This window comes from Lonchura striata, chromosome 2, assembly GCF_050655825.1.
Source record: "Lonchura striata isolate lonStrDom1 chromosome 2, ASM5065582v1, whole genome shotgun sequence".
NCBI lineage: Eukaryota > Metazoa > Chordata > Aves > Passeriformes > Estrildidae > Lonchura > Lonchura striata.
The window spans coordinates 8,909,094-8,928,418 of record NC_140704.1 but is presented as its reverse complement, the minus strand read 5'-3'; the positions used below and the strand labels follow the sequence as shown (position 1 = coordinate 8,928,418).

General features: G+C 39.1%; 1 long non-coding RNA gene across 1 annotated transcript; it reads right to left on the bottom strand.

The window, feature by feature from the left end:
* Window positions 1-795: 795 nt before the first annotated feature.
* LOC146768105 (uncharacterized) lies at window positions 796-3,404 on the bottom strand. Its single transcript, XR_014950524.1, has 2 exons — window positions 2,039-3,404; window positions 796-1,901 (listed from the first exon to the last, which is right to left on the bottom strand). It is a non-coding gene; the product is annotated as an uncharacterized LOC146768105 (long non-coding RNA).
* Window positions 3,405-19,325: the final 15,921 nt, after the last annotated feature.

Sequence of the window (19,325 nt, the reverse complement as noted above, 5' to 3'; positions counted from 1 at the left end):
CATAAAAAGTTACTGCCTCCTTATCAGAAAAGACAAACATTCTTCCACCTTCTCTCCATCTTTTTAGAACCAACAAGATTAAAGAGAAGTTGACAAAAACCAGAAAAGTTCTTACTTTACAAGACATTTATGCATCATGTGTGAGATATATGAATACGCAACAGGCTATTGCTTTTAAAATTATTCCTTTGTTCAAAAGGTATGCTTTTCGTGACAGTGTCCAAGAGCATCCTAACATCCATAATTCTTTACTTTTTATTGTCTTGTAATTGTCCTAACTCTAAACTTTATTACTCTAATTGTATTACTATTTCTATAACAATTTTATTATTATTAAACTTTTAAAAATTTTAAAAACCAAGTGATAAGTGTTTTTCACACCTTGGTTAAAGTTGAGGCCAGTTCTCTCATCCTATGCTGTGAGAAGAGCCTGACCCCTACCTGGCTACGCCTTCCTCTCAGGGAGTTTAGGGGGGACAAGGTCATTCCTGAGCCTCCTTTTCTCCGGGAAGAGATGGACACGGCCCCATTGCAAAGCCTTTGTGATCAGTGTGTAGACTGGACACACCAATACAGGCTTCTGTGTAGCCATGAAAATACACTTGGGAAAGTCCATGATAGAGGTGGGCTCAGAAATGGGACCACAGCTGGTGAGGAGTGGAAAAAGAAAAAGGCTGTACTGTAAAAGCAGCAAACCCAAACGGTGAAACTACACCTGAGGCTGCTTTACTTTTCTTAGCCCATTCTCCATTTCTTCAGCGTGGTGACTGCATCCCTCCAGATACAGCGCAAACAACAACAGTAACAAAAAGCACTTACTCAGTCTGCAGCTCAAGGTGGTAAATAAATATAGGTGGCCAAATCCAGCTTTAATTCCCTTCAGTGGAAATTTGATTTCACAAGCTCTAGCTTGTGAATTCTCACATCGGCATATCACAGCAAACAAATGGCAAGCACCCTTGTCAGGAGAGGATGTCCGTGCTTTGCAGCTGTTCATACCAAGAGCACAATGCTCTTTCACTATTGTCAAGCTGACTGGCAAATGAAATATTTGTTCAGATTTCATTGGATTTGGAGGATTCAGAAGAGCCTAAGTTTTAAAATTTCAGGCTTTTCATAAGGGAATGTGTGCTTAGCAAGAGTAAGCATTAGTCTGGCATTTCTGCAGATAACATCGTCTCAGTATTAGCAAGCCTGGCCTCCCTAAATACTGTTTACAAATGCAGATGCTGTTTAGGATATTGTGAAATACCATGTCAAATGTTTGTGCACAGTTTCAACACATTTCATTGCTGATGAAATACCCCACCACTCTATATTGAAATGATAGTTTTTTTTTCTGAACGTGAGTAGATTATTTTCAATTTTACTTTGGCTTTGATAAACTTTATAAGTCTCATACAAAAAAAAAGGACTAATCTAGGTGTCTCTAGCAGTTAGTTTTCATTAGCATAGAAGCAATCTGTTAGGTCATGAGTTTATGCCATTTTTATCAGTAGCAAAGACAGCTTAGGGATGCAATCTCTTCTTATGTAAGAAGCAAAAAAACCCATGAAATTACAGAAAGTGGAGTTTCTATGAAGTAAGGTTTTCACTGATACGCATTTGACATGTTCCAGCTTCAGTGTCAGAAGGACACAAGATCTTCTGCAGAAGTTAACAGCCAGGGTCAGCAGAAGTGGTTGGTAAATGACAACCACCCAACTGATGAGTGTCTGAGAAGCCATTGCAATTTCTGGCATCCCCAGCACAGAAAGGGCATCAGCCTGTTGAACTGAGTCCAGAGGAGACCACCAAGAAGATTAGGGGGATGGAGCACCTCTCCTATGAGGAAAGGTTGGGAGAATTGGAGTTGTACAGCCTGGAGAACATGGAGCAACCTCATTGTAGCATTCCAGTACCTAAAGGGAGCCTGCAAGAAAGATGGAAAGAAAGTTCTTACTATAGAATGTAGTGACAGGACAAGGGGGAATGACTTTAAACAACAACAACAACAAAAAAATAGGTTCAGATTAGATACTAGAAAGAAAGTCTTTACATTGAGGGTAGTGAGGTGTCACAGCACATGTCACAGTCAGGACAGCCATAACACACACAGAATGTCACCATGAAGAAAAGCTTCAACCCATACAGAATAGCACCATACCACATCAGAAAGCTGCAAGCATCTACCCTTCTTGTTCTTTAGCCCAGCCTTTTATCCCCCTCATGTTCATGCACTGCACCTGTGTGCCCTCTGTTCCCTTTGGTGGTTGCTCAGCACACCTGGGCACTCCCTGGCTCATTGCTGTCAGTGCTGCTCACCTGCTGCTCACAGCTGTGCCCACTGGGGATGAGGCTTGGCCACAGCTCCACTCCCACTCACCACAAACTGTGTGCCTACAGTGAGGCACTGGAACAGATTTCCCAGAGAAGTTGTGGATGCCCCATCCCTGGAAGAATTCAGGGACAGGTTGGATGGGAACTCAGCAACCTGGCCTGGTGGGAGGTGTCCCTATCCATGGCAGGGGGATTTGAACTAGATGATCTTTAAGGCCCTTTCCAACCCAAACCATTCTGTGATTCTATGATTTGTATATGCCCCTCAAGGCTGTGACTGGCTTAATATTCTCAGGGAGCAGCAAGAACACGTTGTTCCATGAAGGAAGCAAAGTGGATGCCCCCAGCACAGGCCCTCCCAGGTCAGAACATAATTCCACAGGATCCAGAGAGAGAGGGCAGAGCCTGGCAGTGGTGATACAGGATTCAGCCCCAGGCAGGGTGAGTGGACAACTCCTGAGAGGCCAGACACTGCTATGATGTAGCCCAAGGTCCATCCAGGAGGAAGGGCTGGAGACAGGTACACCTGAACCTAGATGGGCTGATGAGCAGCGGGGTGAGAGAGTGGGGGCCCCAGATGTGGCTGTCCAGGGCCCTGACAAACACATACTCAAAGATGTAGGAATATTGTTCTTGTATGTGTGCTGTGCTAACCCATCTGCCTCTCCCACTTCAATCTTTCCCATCTTTCTCATCTCTTTGTTGCACATTCCACAAGACTTTTTGTATTCTCCTAGTCACAGTTCTCTGCCCTATGTTTGTACCTTTTTGCCTCTGCACACGTGCTCCCAGGTACAGATGGCTTGGTCCAGTTGTTTGTTCAGATGTAGTCTATTAAAAAGATGACACTCCTCAACATTTATTCACTCCCTGAAATCAAGTTTTCCAAGTGTGTGCAAATACCATCTTTTTCTTGTAAATGCACCATAGAAATTAAAACAGCAGCACAAAGGTAGTCACAGTTGTAGAAAACATGGGTAAATTGTGTTCCAATCCACATTACAGAGAAACTTATCTATGGGGTGTCTCCAGGGTCTGCTTCTAGGTGCCAAGGGACAGGAAAAATCTCTGGTACCCATATGGCTGTCGTAAGATCTTCCTTTTTCTCTGTGACTGGCTCAGAGAAAAGCCATCTTCTGAAAGTCTCTTGCTGACAATTCTGAATGTTTCTTGTTGAGCAGAAGAAAAAGAGGAATGAAGATTTGGTGGGTAGCAATAATAACAAGAAAAAATATTTCTTCCCAACAGTGACAAAGATCTTGAATTGTTGTTCTGGGTGCCAAAGATAACATTACTGAGGTGGCCTACGAACTTTTAAAATTATGAGCTCCTGGTACCTTAATGTAAGTAGCAGCAAACTCTGCCTCTGCCAGGGGGATTTTTGGATTTTTGTAAATACTCTTTCTGCATATTAAAACAAATTGATGGCACTTAAATTTTAGAAGGAAAATAAATATTACTCATGTTTTACCCTTTTAATGAGCACTGTTTTATATCTAGAATCTTTTTTCTATCCTCAGACTATCCCCAAACAATTTAAGTTCTGATGCATTGTCCTTCTGGCCTCATTCTGTACACACATTCCTGATTTAGACAAGGTAAACAACCAAAACTGTATTTGGCAATTGCTCAGTTCTGTAGGGTATGATGGCCAAATTGTCACCCCCCCACCATTAGTTTCCATTCCCTATGCAATTATAATAAAGTGTCTTAAACTTTTTTGCTGACTTGCTGAAGTCAGATGGAAATCTAAGATGCACTGACAGTGCCTCATTATGTGCTACATTATTTCCCAAGGTACAGAAAGATATTTTACAAGAGTGCATAAAAATGAATAGTAAATAAGTTAGAAATGCTTTAATTTACAAGAGATGAGGTTTGAGATTAGTCCAAATGCTGTGATAGGCCAATATCTGATTTTTAGTAATGCTTTTAGTAAGGTTTGCTGCCATATGGATTGACGGTGGGAGGTAATTTTTTTTTCAATTTATTTACTCTGGGTAAAATACTGAAAATTAAATCTATTATATCAGAGAAGATACTGGCAAGACTGTAATGTAAGAAGCACTTCACTTAAGCACTTCCTTTAGTTAAACCTGAGTGCCAATAGACACTGCCAAGGAATGAAGACATTTTATTTAAAATTACACTGGCAAGAGACCATCAAATTATCCTTAACATTTTCATTAAATTGAGATACAGATATAGTTAGGATAGTAAATCTTTTCAATACAAGGAGTTTATTCCTGAGCCAAGGCCAGATTCAGCAGTAATTGTTGGAACTATTAAGACCTAAAGGCTCATCTACATTACCAAAACAACTGTTCAAGGCTTTGGCCCAGTTTTGAAAAATGGACAGGCTCCATCCTGTACTACAGAGCTAATCACATCAGCAAACTACAGTGATAGATTTAGATTCCAGTCTAGGGCCATCATTCCATGTTTTGTTGGCTTGGATCAGTGAGATTTTGGGGGTTTCCATTAAAAATCTACAAATATCAATTGGTTGCCTGCTGTCCCTGTTCTTAAGGATGTAAAAAAGTCAAGTGGTTCCTTTCTCAGTATTGACACCTTACTCCTCTAAAGGCATGTTGAGCTGAAGAAATGAGGAACCTTAAGATGAAAAAATTATTAGCCTATAGTCTCAGCTCCTTTATAATATCTACATCACAAAATTTACCCCCTAGAGATGCCTACACTTCATTCACAGCTTCTGATGAAGCAAGATAATTTCTTTTCAGAATCCAGTCTTCTGAGGAGCACTGGGGGTAAGGGCCTTTTATAGTTTTAGAGCTATAGTTGTAAGACATTATGATGATATTTGTGTCAGTTAACCATAAATTCTGTTTTATTTTCTAGGGTTTAAAAACATAAACATATTTAATTTAAATTATATTGCTGCAAAGATGTTCAGCTAAATAGTAAAGATTAGGATAATCTTTTTCAAGTCTGCCTAAACCCCAAAATACTTATTTTAATAGGAAGAGACTATTCAGGATCCTTACATGTCATTGAAAGTCCAATTTTAAAGAATAATTATCCTCAAGTGAACACAAACATAACTTCATATTTACCTTACTATCTTTGTCTCACCTTTGGTACACCTGGAAGCTTTCCCTAAACATAAGCATTATAAAAACTGACATTCCAAGTAATTCCAACATGTTGATTTTATCTTGAGAGAAACATGTGCCATGGGCAAGTACACATCTAACTGTTGTTAAAACGTGTTCCATTTAATTTCCTATTTAAATTGGTTGGAGTATTTTCACCCTCCCTTGGTGCCCATGTAAACAAGAACCTTGTCAAATCTTTCATGTGGTTTGAAGAAAACCAGACCAGATTATTTCTTGAAATTAGGTCACCTGAGCTTCCCTGTGATCCAGAAAGGCACATACACATATGCATACTGACATGTGCATGTATTGATATAATGATTTATGGATGAGTTTTCAGGCAGGAATTCACAAAAGAATTTAAAGAGGTCCTTCATAACAAATTACTCATAATTACAAATGCTAACAGTATTGAATGTCTGAGGAAGATCCCAGTACACCCCAACCTCTGTTCATTAAGTATGAACATTCAGATGGGTGCACAAGGCCTGGGCTCCTATAACACTGGAAAAAAAAAATGAAAACACCTGTTAATACCATGTCCACTCAGAAAGTAAATTTTCCCTAACCACTTTTTTTTTTTATGAGATGGAAGTGGCCTTCATCTGGAAGCAGCTTGAAATTAAAAGCAGCCCGTAAACTCATGTTCTGAAGACTTATTCAAAAAGTATTTAAGGGACGCAAATTATGATCTGGTGGAAAATAATTACAAGAAATAAAAAAAAAAAAAAAAAGGCACAGAAATCAGTTTAGATAACTAAGGGAAAACAACAGTATTCTGATATTTAAAATTACTCTGAAGAATTTACTACAGCTAGCCTTGGGATCCTGAACAATTGTTCTGATTTACATCTGTGTATCATTCAAGTTTTCCAGATTATTTTTCTGCATGGGTGTTTTAGCTTAGTCCTATATGAGGACTAAGTTTAGATTTTGCATGGCTCAGATTCATGCATTCAGGTTTGCCATTTATAAAAATGATCACAGATACACAGAATTCAGCAGGAGTAAAGACAATTTATGCTGCCTTAGAATAAAGTTCCTGAATTTTACTCCTACCTACTCTTACATTTCTTTATAGCTGACATCATCATTATCTAATTTTAGCTGTCTAAGTATCAGGCATCTGGTCTAACCTCTTCATCTAGACCTCTCCACACAGGGAGTCACTTCCTTCCTCTTCTAAACTCCTCCCTTACAAGGGGTTCAGGTCACTGCATGTGCTGATTGTCTGAAAGTTCTTTATGAGATTGGGCACTTGCCATGTGCAAGGTTGAAGTTAGCTGGAGCCAGTTCACCTTCCATGCGACTGAAAACAAGCCAGTAAAGAAACAAAATATATATAAGGAAAATAAAACAATAAAGAAAATATTATCTTTTATCCTTAAAGTAGGAGCAATGATGCTGAGGCACTTCTAAACAGATTTTAAGACCTAAATGACAAATGAACAATAAAAGTATTCAGGATGATTATTTATGTCACAGAAGGATGTTGTGAAAAGTGTCAGAGACTGCTGAATAATTCCCATTTTACCAGTTCTGAAGACTGTAGTTAACATCTAGAAAAAGACACAAAAATGACATTTTTCTTTTGATCTCTTCTAGTAAATTTGGATTTTCAAAGTGCCTTTAGGAAAAGATGAAGGTGCCACAGGATTTGGGAGCTGTATTTTAAACACTGAGCACTTCCAGTAACCTTCTGTATAATCATAGCAAGTAATCCAGCTGGAAAACACCTGTGCACAGAAGGGGCTGGGCTCCAGCTAGGCAAGAAGCAGAAGATGAGAGGCCAATGTGCCCTTGCAGCAAAGCAAACCAGTTGTGTAGCAGGCTGCATTGTAGAGCTTAGCCAGCAGCTTGATGGAACTTCTCTCTGCACTCTTTGCACTCTCTTCTCTCTGAGGGTGCATCTGGAGAGCTCCATGCAATTGTGGGCTCCTCAAGGCAAGAAAGATTTTGGAACACTGTAGGAAATCATCAGAGAACCAACAGCACGATGAGGTACTGGACTGCATGATACAAAGAGAGGCTGGAAGGATTTGGTTTGCTCAGCCTTGAGACCAGAGGCTGAAGGAAAGAACTCCCTGCATTTGATTACCTCCCTACATTTGATTACCTCCCTGCATTTGATTACCATCTAATTGGAGTGTTAGTGAAGGTGGAACCAAACTCATCTTGAGGACACAAGTTGCAATGGACACAAGTTCCAACAAGGGAAATTAGATTATTTTCAGCTGGATATTAGGAAGAAACTTCTCATGCTGATGATGATGAAACACCCTGGATGGTACCCAGAGAACTACCGTGTGAAACTTCCATCCTAGGGGACATTCAAACCTACACTATACAGTGTGCTGAGCAATCTGTTGTCCTGCTTTGTCCACAGGTCCCTTCCAGCCTCAGCTCTTCTCTGACTCTGTGACTCAGTTCACCAAACAAATGGCTGTGTGTGGTTGTTTGCATCTCATCTGGTTGCTCTGGGTTCCTGGGATCACTGTTGTGACTCTTCCAGTGCCTGCCTCACGATGAGACCCACCAATCTGTGGTCAGGATTATTGCTCTGTTGCTGAGATCTTTCTGATGACAAAGGGATGTCTCCTCTAAGCCACAACTTAATCATATCATTATCACACTCTTCAGCTCTCTTTCACGCTTGCAAAGCAGAGAAACTCCTACCTTAATACTTTTTTGGAGGAGCACTTTGTTAATATTTGACTCTCACTCAGGGACTGTGGTGTTGGCTGCTGTGTATGAAAAAATAAAGAAAGAAGGCCTTCCAGATGATGACAGCACAATGGCTCCCTCCTCCCCTAAGCAATGCCAACAATAATTTAAAATTAGCCTTTTATCTTCAAATGTATTTCAGAGCCACTTCAGAGTGAGAAGAGCTTCTTAACATATGAACTTTCAGATGGGTGGGTTGAAGAAAATATGGAGCTTTCCTTTAAACAATTAGAGACCATTTTGCTAATCAATTTTTGTCAGACGCCTAGAAACATTTTTCATTATCAGATTCCAAATTGTCTTAAACAGTACAAACTAATGAACTTTTATCAGTCTAGTTTGGGGCACTCTGATACATCCCTGCTCAAATTAAATAAATCACAAACCTTAATTAACAAAGACTGGCATGGCTGCAAAAGCAATGAATTAGTTTGTACGCTATCTGAGAGATCACAAACCTACAGTAGTTACAATTAATGGATTTTATTTTAAATGCTAGGGCTCCAGCATGAAAGTGCCTGAGAAGTCCATCCTGGCATTCTTATTACACTTTAATTATAATTGATGTACCTGGGAAAGATGTCAGCAATGTACATTTTAACACAGGTGCTGGTTTCCCTTAAGAACTCATAGTCCTTGCTAGAAATAGTCAATGATATGCAACAAGATTTTGATGAAATCCAAATTTATTAGGGCTATTAAAAGTTATTAATTATTTGGCTCTGTAGAGATGTAATCTGATACTATTTTTTAATCGACAGCTTTATATATTTAAGTTTAATAATTAAGGTTTATTTTTAGTTTCAAACATTTCTGTCCCTCTTGGCCACCTCCTGTCATTCTCGTTTCTTCAGATTTGCAGATTTGGGGTTTTTTTCCCTTCTTAGGCTAAGCTCTTATCTTCCAAGCAAATATTTCCAGCTATTTTCCATGGATTTTTTCCAGCCTCAGGAGAGGTCTTCACTGCTCCACTATCACCATTCCTGTATGAAGAAGCTCCCTGCGATGAAGTCAGTCAACTCTAAAAGATAAAGTCAGTGAACATGAGCAGAAGATAAATCCATCTTCTGTAAATTGCATCAATCCGCTGCTGTTTGAGGTGTCAAGCTTGAACTGAACATAAGTGGCCTCATATTTCCAAGGGTAATCCTCTGCTTCCTTCCATCCCACATGCAGCCCAGTAAGCTGTGGTGACACCAGGCACAGATGAAGTCACAATCTGACAGCTCTGCTCCCACTGCACCCCTGCCTGTGCCATCTGCAGAACAGGACCAGCAGCTCCTGCCTCTGCAGGGTAGAAAAGGTGGCAGCAGCAAGGAAGGGAGGTGGACATCATTGCTTCCAAGAGCAGACATTCTTGCTTCCACCCACCTCTCCCCCTGAGGCACAATGGCAAGGACAGCTCAGCTGGGATCTGCATCCCACCCTCCCTCCCAGCTTGGTCCTTCCACCTTCTCAGAGTCATCTGGACCACACTCCCAGCCCTTAATTCCAGGGCATTCCTCTCCAATTCATCAAATCTCCCTGTGAGACACTACTCTTTTCCTGCAGGATGAGTTTAAAAGAAAAATTTGCTCTCCAATTGACTGGAAACACTTAATTGGAGCACAAACCTTATGATAACTTGTCCTTCTCTTATTGCCTCAACTTCTGGACTTATTAGACTATGGGAAAACTCCATCAGTCAGTTAAGGAGGAAAATTAATTTTTTGATTATTGAGATTGGAAATGGCAAGTAGGTGACTCCTGAAGGCTCATAAAAAACAAAAGGCAATTAAAACTAATCCCATATGGATTTCGTCATTGACTTTACAAAAGGTTTGTCATTGACTTTAATGTAATCAGAATTTTCTTGATTCCTTTGGAAATTTATTTTTAAGAATGTGTCCTGGTTATTGGGATCTCATTCACAATTTTTGAATGTTTTGGCTTGGCAATATAGTCATTTTGTGGAACTCTGTAACCACAGAGGTCCAAACATTTGCTAGATCTATTGTGTATTATAATAGTATTATAATATTTGCTAGATCTATTGTGTATTATAATGTATGTGTATTATGCATCTCTGGAACACAAACCTTTAATATGAAAATTAAATTATTTTAATCAAAAAATGGATATAAGATCTACACAACTGGATTTTGTGTGAATTAAATACTCACTTTCATCACTTTAATTTTCTATGCTTACCAATTAGTCTCTACAGAATTTGAAATCAATAACAGCAAAGTGGATGTTGGAGAATAAAAATGAAAGATTTTTAACTGAGAAATGGAAAACTTGCCTACAAGGTGTGTTTGTTTTGCACTAATACCCTAGTCTTAAGAAAGGAAATATTTTGGCCAGATAAGAATGCTCATTTGGTCTCTTGTGATATATAGCACATGGAATTTGGTTCATTTGCCTCTGCAGTGATCCATACACTTTGGACCTAGGACTTGTAAAGGCAACCTGCACCATGCACTCTGGTCCCCTGCTACCTCACATTCCTTACATATAATCCTTTGCATAAATTTATGAAGCTCCATCCTAAGAACATTTAGATTATTTGAAACAGGGACTGATATGTTTCCCCTTCAAGAGTTTGGCCATTCCCTGTTTGAGCCCATTTATTCTTGTGGCCTCTATAACATCCTCCAATAGCAGAATCCTGTTGCTCCATGCTTATAAATGCTCTGTGAGTGAAAAAGTAATGTCCTCTAAGTTCTAAGTTTTTTACTTGAGTGTTAACTGGGTGTCCCTCAGTGTTTATGTCTTTCCCATTTTCCTGACTAATCCAAATGGAAACTGAAGAATCTGGCTGGTATAGAGCCTAAAACCACTCTTCAAACTTGCAGCCCAGCTCTGTTCATGGCCAGTTTGTGTCTATTTATTCTTGCAACAGCACTGGCTTCTGTCTTGTCTGGTTGAATGTTGGCAGACAAAATCTCCTTTCTGCCCTATCGAGTTTTTCTAGGTTGAGCAAGCTTTGCTCTTCTGAGTTAGGTGAGGTTGCCAGGATCAGGCTGAGTCAATCTATCAGCTTCTTGCCACAGAAAGGGATACCTGATTTTCTTCTCCTCTTCCTCCTCCTCCTCCTCCTCCTCCTTCTCTTCCTCATCTGCTCTCTCCTATCCATATGTATATTTCCTGTGCAACTGGTTCTGGCTCTTGTCTGACTATTCAATATAGGTAATTAAATCAATATAAGTAAAATAGATTATTAGATCAATAAAATAACCCAGCAGATAATACAAAGAGTTTTCTGCTGATTTAGAGAGCAGGATCAGTTTGACAGGTGGTCAAAACTGGGCTTGTTCAGGCCTCTGTTAGGAACCACTGTGTCTTGTTGTAAGAGCAGCTCCCTATTCCCAGCATCATCTCATTAACCCATCACACTTTTTGTCAGGATATCTGGCCAGAGCTGGGTGATAAATTGCACAGCAAATCTCCCTTGTCAAATTGAAATTCTCCTTGTGCTGTTTGAAGTACTTCTGTGAATGCATTTCCATTCACTTTTCTCATTTCTGCGTAATGTTGTTTGCTAATAGTGCTGGTATTCACTGGTACATCCTGATCTTCCTTCTCCTCAGACATTCTCAGCTGGTGAGTTCAATTTACAGCAGAAGTCCCCCTGATGGCTCCCCTAAAGCAGGACACTTTAGCACAATGAAATTTGGAGCCAGTTTTTGATTCCAGCACTTCTGGTTATTTGGTAGTTTCTTTGTCCTGGATATTCAGATCCCTTTCAGTATCAACAGTGCCTCTCAACTTTTTTACTTTTGGCAAATTCCTGATGTGTGTGTCAAGGTCATTGAAAGAAAAATTGTACAAGACCCAGGTTGGACAGGCACTAGAGAACATCTCTCATGACCCCTCAGACAATTTCTGCTTGACTGAAGTTTTTCTTCACTAAACTCTGATTACAGTAATCTTAAGGAAAATACAGTGTTGCAAAGCAGACAGATTATGTCAGACAACATGGCCTTGAGCTTTTCCTCACCATCCAAAGTACTGTAAAGCCTAAACAGGAGGAAAAGTTAAAAAAAAAAGAGTAAAAATATACAGGTTAAGTGTGGTCAGTTACTGTACTGCTCTTGCCATTTTCATGTTTGTGTAAAGCTTTCTTGAATTGGGTTTGTTTCCAGGGTAGATTGCCTTTGGAAGGCTTCCTGGACAAAGTAAATTTAATAGTTAACTTTCAGAGAATAGAAGGTCGTGAATTTGTTTCAAAAGGAGACGGGCCATGCATCTGATCTCCTTATTGCTTAGAATTGGTGTTAATAATTTTCAGGTGATATGCTATTTATTGTTATTTATTTGGCAGCCAGCTAAATCCCCTGCCTCCATTTGATTTATTCTTAAGTCACAATGACATGGTATGTTTAACATGGTTGGGAGTCACCAGGTACTACACCACAGATAAAGTTCAGATATTTACTTACCTGACTATAGAGATAGAATAACGAGATCTTGACTATTAGCTAGTTGTTAGCTGTAATTAAGTTATTTTTAGACTCTGCCATGATGATTTTTCTTTCTGACTCTGCACCAAACTGACATAATTCCTAGGTAAATCTCCTGCCCTCAGGAGCCACAGGAGCAAACAAAACACCCTGGGATGCAAAAAATTATACAGCCTTTGATATGGATTTGTTGGCCCTGCACTGTACACTATCTATCTAGTATGCAAAACTGACAAGGGAACCAAATCTTATGCATATGTTTAACTTTTGAACTCAAGAAAAGCTCTTTACATAGTTTCAGACTGTGCCTGCTCAAATGACAGTTTTGCAGAGCAGCCTTATGCTGTGCTTGATACGCTACAGCAATGTGTCACTGCTGATTACTAATTTACTAAAGAAAGTATCTCTGGCAACAATTTTCCAAGATATAACATCTTCTATAAATTGTCTTTTGATTTTAAGAACATTAATTTCAAGAAGTCAAATAACAAGGCCTGATGGAAAGTAACATTTTCCATAGCATAACCCTGGTCTCTAGGAAAAGAAAATAGCTGAGTGAATGCAAAGAAAGTATAATTATATTCAAAGAGCAATTATTGCTGTACTTGCATTAACCTTGCAAGTCTCCTGCCTACAATGCCTATATAATGTATTCTACCAGGCATTTCCTAATGAAATGTGATGAGCAGATCACTGTAGCAAAGGTTGATCAGGAAATGCTCACTATGATCAGCACTGCTACAATGTGCAGGATCAGATGCTGCAATATGGAAACAAAAAGTAAAAACATACAAAGTGATAGGTAAGGAAAAACAAGGCAAGAGGGAGAACTGTCAAGAATTGAAGTTATTTTGATGGTGCTAGATCATCTAGTGGCTTCCTGAAATTGGTGTTTCATTGTTTTTCAATTAAAAAAAAACTTCAAAAAAGCTCTGATTATTGGTGTCCAGGCAACCAAGTGACAAAAACTTTTGGAATTAAAAGAAAATAGACAGGTGGCTGGTATTTACAGCAAAGCTAGGTGATGTAATCATTGAAATGTACTTTCTAGTCATAGTCAAATGCACACACAGAAACTTTTAATTTAGAAGGATAATGTCTTGAACTCAATTTGATTAGGCCACTGGGGTAAAGAGGCCACATAGCCCAGTCCACCCTCAGTTCTTACACAGTCACACAATATGAGCCCAGACCAGCTCTGCTCAGCCAGGGTCTTCTTACAAATCCTCTCGGAGTCCAAACTATTTCCATGTTCACCAGGAATGAAGTTGCTCAATATATCAACTTTTATGAGTGCCATGAAATCTAAAACTTGTCTTTGTTGGACAAATGAATAAATGCAGAACAATATGGACACAATTTGAATGTTAGTTCACAGAATAACTCAAGTGAAGCTAACTAAAAAAAAAAAAAAACCTACAGAAAAATAAACTCTGTTGCCTCCGTAGTGATGACAGTATTAAGATAAAATTAATTCATAGCTGTTATGAACATTGACCCCTCCTAGTATCAGACCATAGCTGGCAAATGATGCAGTTTTTCACAATCCAAAAGAAGTGCAATATTCATCTTCAATATTTAACATTAAAACTGGATTAATTCATTTGGCTATTCAAATTTCATTCCTTTACAGTTAATGTTCTTCTTGTGCTGAAAAAAACAATCAAAGACATTTCATATTATTTGTCTTTTACAATTGATTTCTATGACAAGATTACAAATGGAGTTTTGGAGGCAGCATTTAATGTGAAACCACCAAGATATTTCTCTATTGACAATTGAAGTGAGATATGCCTTTAGAAGATAAATTTAGTTAATTTTGTGCTACAGAAAGCTGCAGTTAATTACAATAATTTTGCTGAAAATTTACAAATGCATTTGTCTAGCAGCTTGTATAATATAAGAAAATAAAAATTTTCTTCTGAGGGTTTCATTATTTTTCTTTTTATTATTAGATTATTAGATTATTTAGATTATTCGATTATTTTGTATATAATTTTTTTTAAGAGGGTTTGGACATGTTTACCTGTATTGAAGCATCCATATGAAAAGAACTGTAAAAGTCACAAAAATTTCAGAGATTTACTGCTGTGAAATCTGGCTACTGTTCTGTAGCAAAACAAAGACTGAAGGTACATTCCGGTTGTGTGAATCTGCTAATGTAGCATCTCTAATTCCATGGATTTATTGTTCCTTTTTAATTATGTTCATGGCAATGGCAGTATGCTATTTTTAAATTTTGGCAGTTTAAAAATCTTATAAATTTGGAGAAAGACTGAAAATGCATTCACTAATATCTTTTTGGGCTTTGCCTCTGCAATCTGCAGGTCATCATGTGGGTGTTGTCACTTAATGTTCCACTGATTACTATTTTAGAAAGGATGCTGTCTAATGTGACAGATTAATCACAAATGGACTCAGGGTTTGGAGGATTAATGGATTTGATGACAAATATTTAAAAGGCAGCCCAGCACTTGAGTTTATATGGACATTTGTTTTTAAAATAGGAATGAAATTGTTTTCTAATACATGAATAATAAGATGTCACTGTCCCAAACTCTTAGTCATAGGAAACTAAAACCATTAGATGAAAATGTTAGATAAGGCCATTACATTATGTTCTAACCATCTTTGAAACAGCTCCTCTGGAAAATTGTATTGGCAAATAAAATTCTTCTTTGGATCTGTCTAAAGGTAGTTTCTGAAGTCTGTAGGTTGAAAAATGATCCATTTGTAGATTATTCTAAAGTCTAGGACAGGGACTATTTTAAGGTTTACTAATGTGTACATTTTGGCTTTCATAGACGCACTAACATTTCACATTCCAGAGCTTGCCATATGACAGTCTTCCCAAAATGTATCTGCTAAAAATTACTTTCAAAATTAGCTTGTAATAAAGTTTTTCACAGCAAATACGGCATGACAAAATTGGGTTTGTGTCCATTACTTATGAAGAATAAGCTATGAATAGTATTCTTCCAGGACAAGCCACGCAGAGAACAGCAGAGATAACAGATTTTATCAGAGGAGTAACTTGAGCTTTGCCAGTTGAGTGATTCAGCATTTCACTGAGTTTTAACCTCTTAGCCAAAGAAGCCCCTCTGCTGCAGCCCATCACTGCAGTCTGAGCCCCAGACTTGCCCTTCTTCTGTCTCCCTGCCCTGTCTTAGAGCAAGTGGCTCTGTGTAATTCCCAGGTTTCAAAATTACTGCTCCCACAGTAAAACTTGAAATTCAAATCAAGCAAGGATGATAATTTTCTAGCAATAAGAAGCTCTCAATAATTCATGGATTTTTGACAGATTTTTTAAGCTATGCAAGATCTTTCAAGAGATCTTTCTGAGTGGCTCAGAGGAACATCTTCCTCCATTTCCATAGGGGGGATCCTCCCGCAGGGATTTGAACCCAACTTCAATACAGCAAGCTCAGAGAGCAGCTCCAGGGTCATGGTGAAGATGCTCAACCACAGGTTGGAAGGCAAAAGCACCATAAGAAATGGATTTGACACCATTGAAGTAAACTCAAGAAAATCCACCAGCAATCCCACTCCTTTCCATAAACAATCACTCCATGGTACAGAAGGGCTGGTGACAAAAATTCACATAGTCCCATCATGGCTTCTTCCAGTTAAGCTATTTTAGCTGTATTTGATATCTGACTATTGAACAAATCACTCTGTGGATGTAAGCATTACATCATGTATTACCTGGCACACATGGAGAAAAAAAATGCAGAAATGGGATGAAACAGCCTCAGTAAGGGCCAGGAATTATCCCTTTACACAAAGATTTCCTGAGATTTTCCCTTTAAACTGAACTTCTATCTTTCTTTTTTTTCTTTTTTTTTTCTTTTTCATGAAAAGGAAGGAAATCTGAGGCATTTATGCAGTCTGAGCTTCACAAGAAATTTTTTTAGGGTATGCTATTATTTCTGTTTTTCAGACTACATCAGCCAGTTTTTGGCTGGGTCAGCAATCCATGGTGCCTTGCAGCTGGTGAGTCAGGACATCCCCAGAGGCAAGAGGCTGGAGATGATTTGTCAGATGGCTCCAGGGACCCTTGGTGGGTTTGGTTTTCACTGTTGTTCCATTGCAGTTTCAGGTGTTTGGTGTATAAGACATCAACTCTCTCTTTTGGAGACAGATTACTCCCACCCTGGCACCTGTGATCAGAGAAATCACAGCACACACCTTCCAAATTACCCAGCCCCATCTAGGAAAACCAGAAATGACCAACAATCTCTGCTAATTTTGAGGCAATAATGAAGTAGAAGGAACCTTTTATTAAAGAAACAAGACAAATTCTCTCAGTGCTCTTTAACTGTTCCTAAGAGTAATTTTCATGTTGCTTTTAAAGCACAAGATGAAGTAATTGGGTGTTCTGGAAGCAGAGAAAACTCTAAAGAAATTATAGAGGTCATTTTAACAATCAAATTAGTTGTGATTAATACTCCATACTTTTATGCTTTCGAATCCTCATAGAGGAAACTTCTAATGAGAGAAATGTCTGATGAAAGATGGCCATCAGCTGGAGTTTCCTTCTCATCTACAAGATTTTACATGGAGGAGATTAAATTGGCTGGCTTCACAGCCCTATTTCCTCTTGAGCTCATTGCCCCGTTCACTCAGTCACTGCCCACCATTTGCTAGTGCTATAGCTGGGAAATTCCCTGCAAATTAACCAAAGATGACATAGGAGAAACCCCCCAAGACCCGCTCCTAAGAAAAATCCCAACACCTAAAATACTTTTTTAAGAGCTTTAACTGTGTTCCTCACTTGATGCTGTTGAGCCAGGGATGGGTGAAATGATTCATATGATTTCAGAAGGTAAATTAATGTTTATCCAAAAGCACCTCTCTCTTTTATAGAGAACATCATGAACATTAATTCCATCGGTCTTAAAGTAAAAACATTTCACCTGATTGGTACACTGGACTTAGATTAGTGTGGTAGAACATATCTATAAAAAATATGAATGGAAAACAAGATAATAGATTGTTCACATTTCTCCCAGACTTTTTCCCAGGCTTGGCCTGGCAGAAAGGTTTCTCTTTTTCCCTCTGACTGAACTGAGAATATCCACACCTCACTGATTCAAAAACATCAAAAAACAGCAGTGAATGTCAGCATTCGCTCAGAGCCCTCTGCCACTCTGGTGCTGACCCCCAGGAGCAGAATTACACTGTACCACTGCACTTGTGTTCCACTCAGGACCCACACCATGAAGCAGCAAAGTGTGGGGCTTTTGCCAGCATGGGGTGGAGGTGTTCTGTCCTCTCAGACCTCAGATGTCCATGAGATGAGAATCCCCCTGTCCTTCAGGTCTCCATTCCCCAAATTTTCACTTCCTTCTATTTAAAAACACCTGTGGCTAATCTGCACCCATGGGTATTTGCCCTGAATTTGGTGAGAGAAACCCATGCTAAGAGCTGTGGCCTTCCTCTCCTATTTCATTCTGCCTTGCCAGGACCTGTCTCCAAAATCCTACAGAACTCAGCTGATCCCTGTGTTGTCCTTGGGATCATGGGAAATTGTAATAAGGAGGCAAAAGGAATCTTTGTGTTGCTCATGCTGTCTTGGTAAGTTTGGTATTTTTCTAATTGTTTTGGATTCCTTTAATCAATTTTGTAATAAAACAAAGCTTCTCAGGTTTGGAGAGTCTCTATTTGAGGCCATAGAGCCCTGTACGATGTAACACTGTCAAATGCAATAAGCAGGCTAAAGTTTACAAAATCTAAATTCATGGTTACAGAATTATGGTGGTCTGGGCTTACTTTGTCCTGTTTCTTTCAGATCGCATCTGGTACAGTTTCAAATTTTTTTCATCTGCAGACTATATGTGGAATTAGAATGATAATAGAGCTGCAGCTACAGAACTTGGGCTGATAATGAATAAACCAGAACAAGAATCCAAGAACCTGGGATGGAAAGCATTGTAACTTTGTTAGATGGGTTTTATGCCGGCTTAGTTCCCAAAAGTTTAGAAGTTGGGCCTCAGCTTAATCCAGCAGGATTTGACTCCTTTATTATTTTTATTTCTTTTTAGGGTTGTTGGTTGGGCTTTTTTTAGGTTTTTACAACTTGAAGCTGTCACTCAAGTCTCTCAGCAGTTTGCATAACTCACACAGGAAGGGTGGAGGTATTTTGTCTGTCAGAAAACATCCTCAGCTCCCTCAGCTTCAAAGAAAGCCTGTCAGGTTCCTAATGGTCTGCTCTGCTTCTTTGTCAGAAAACTCTGTTTTTCACAAGGTTGAAGTACCACTTCTCAAATCCTGTTTGTACATGATGATAGTACAAGAGGGCTGGATTAGCCGGTCAAGCTGAGCTGTGTTCAGCGTGGAGAAGGCAGGAGAACAAAGGAAACCTGGACATGCTCATCCTAATCCTTGGGCCACTCAACTGTTCATTAATCCCAGCTGCCTGCGGCCTCCAGGATTTATGATTCACCATAACACTGGGATTTTGGGATCTATCCCTTTTCCTAGGAATGTCTACAAAGGTCAGGGTAAAGCTGACTTCCAGGGTCTTTGTGATGTTGAATTGCTAGAAAATAATTGCATAAATTGCAAAATAAAATTAGGTGACTCCTCACAAACTCCAGTTTGCTCTGATGCCTGGTGAAAACTTTCTGAACGTTCTCATACTCTGGAAATGGTGTTTGTTGTAGTGCTTCATCATGATTTTGTGCTTACCTACTTCTCCATATTCAACTCTCGGGCTTAG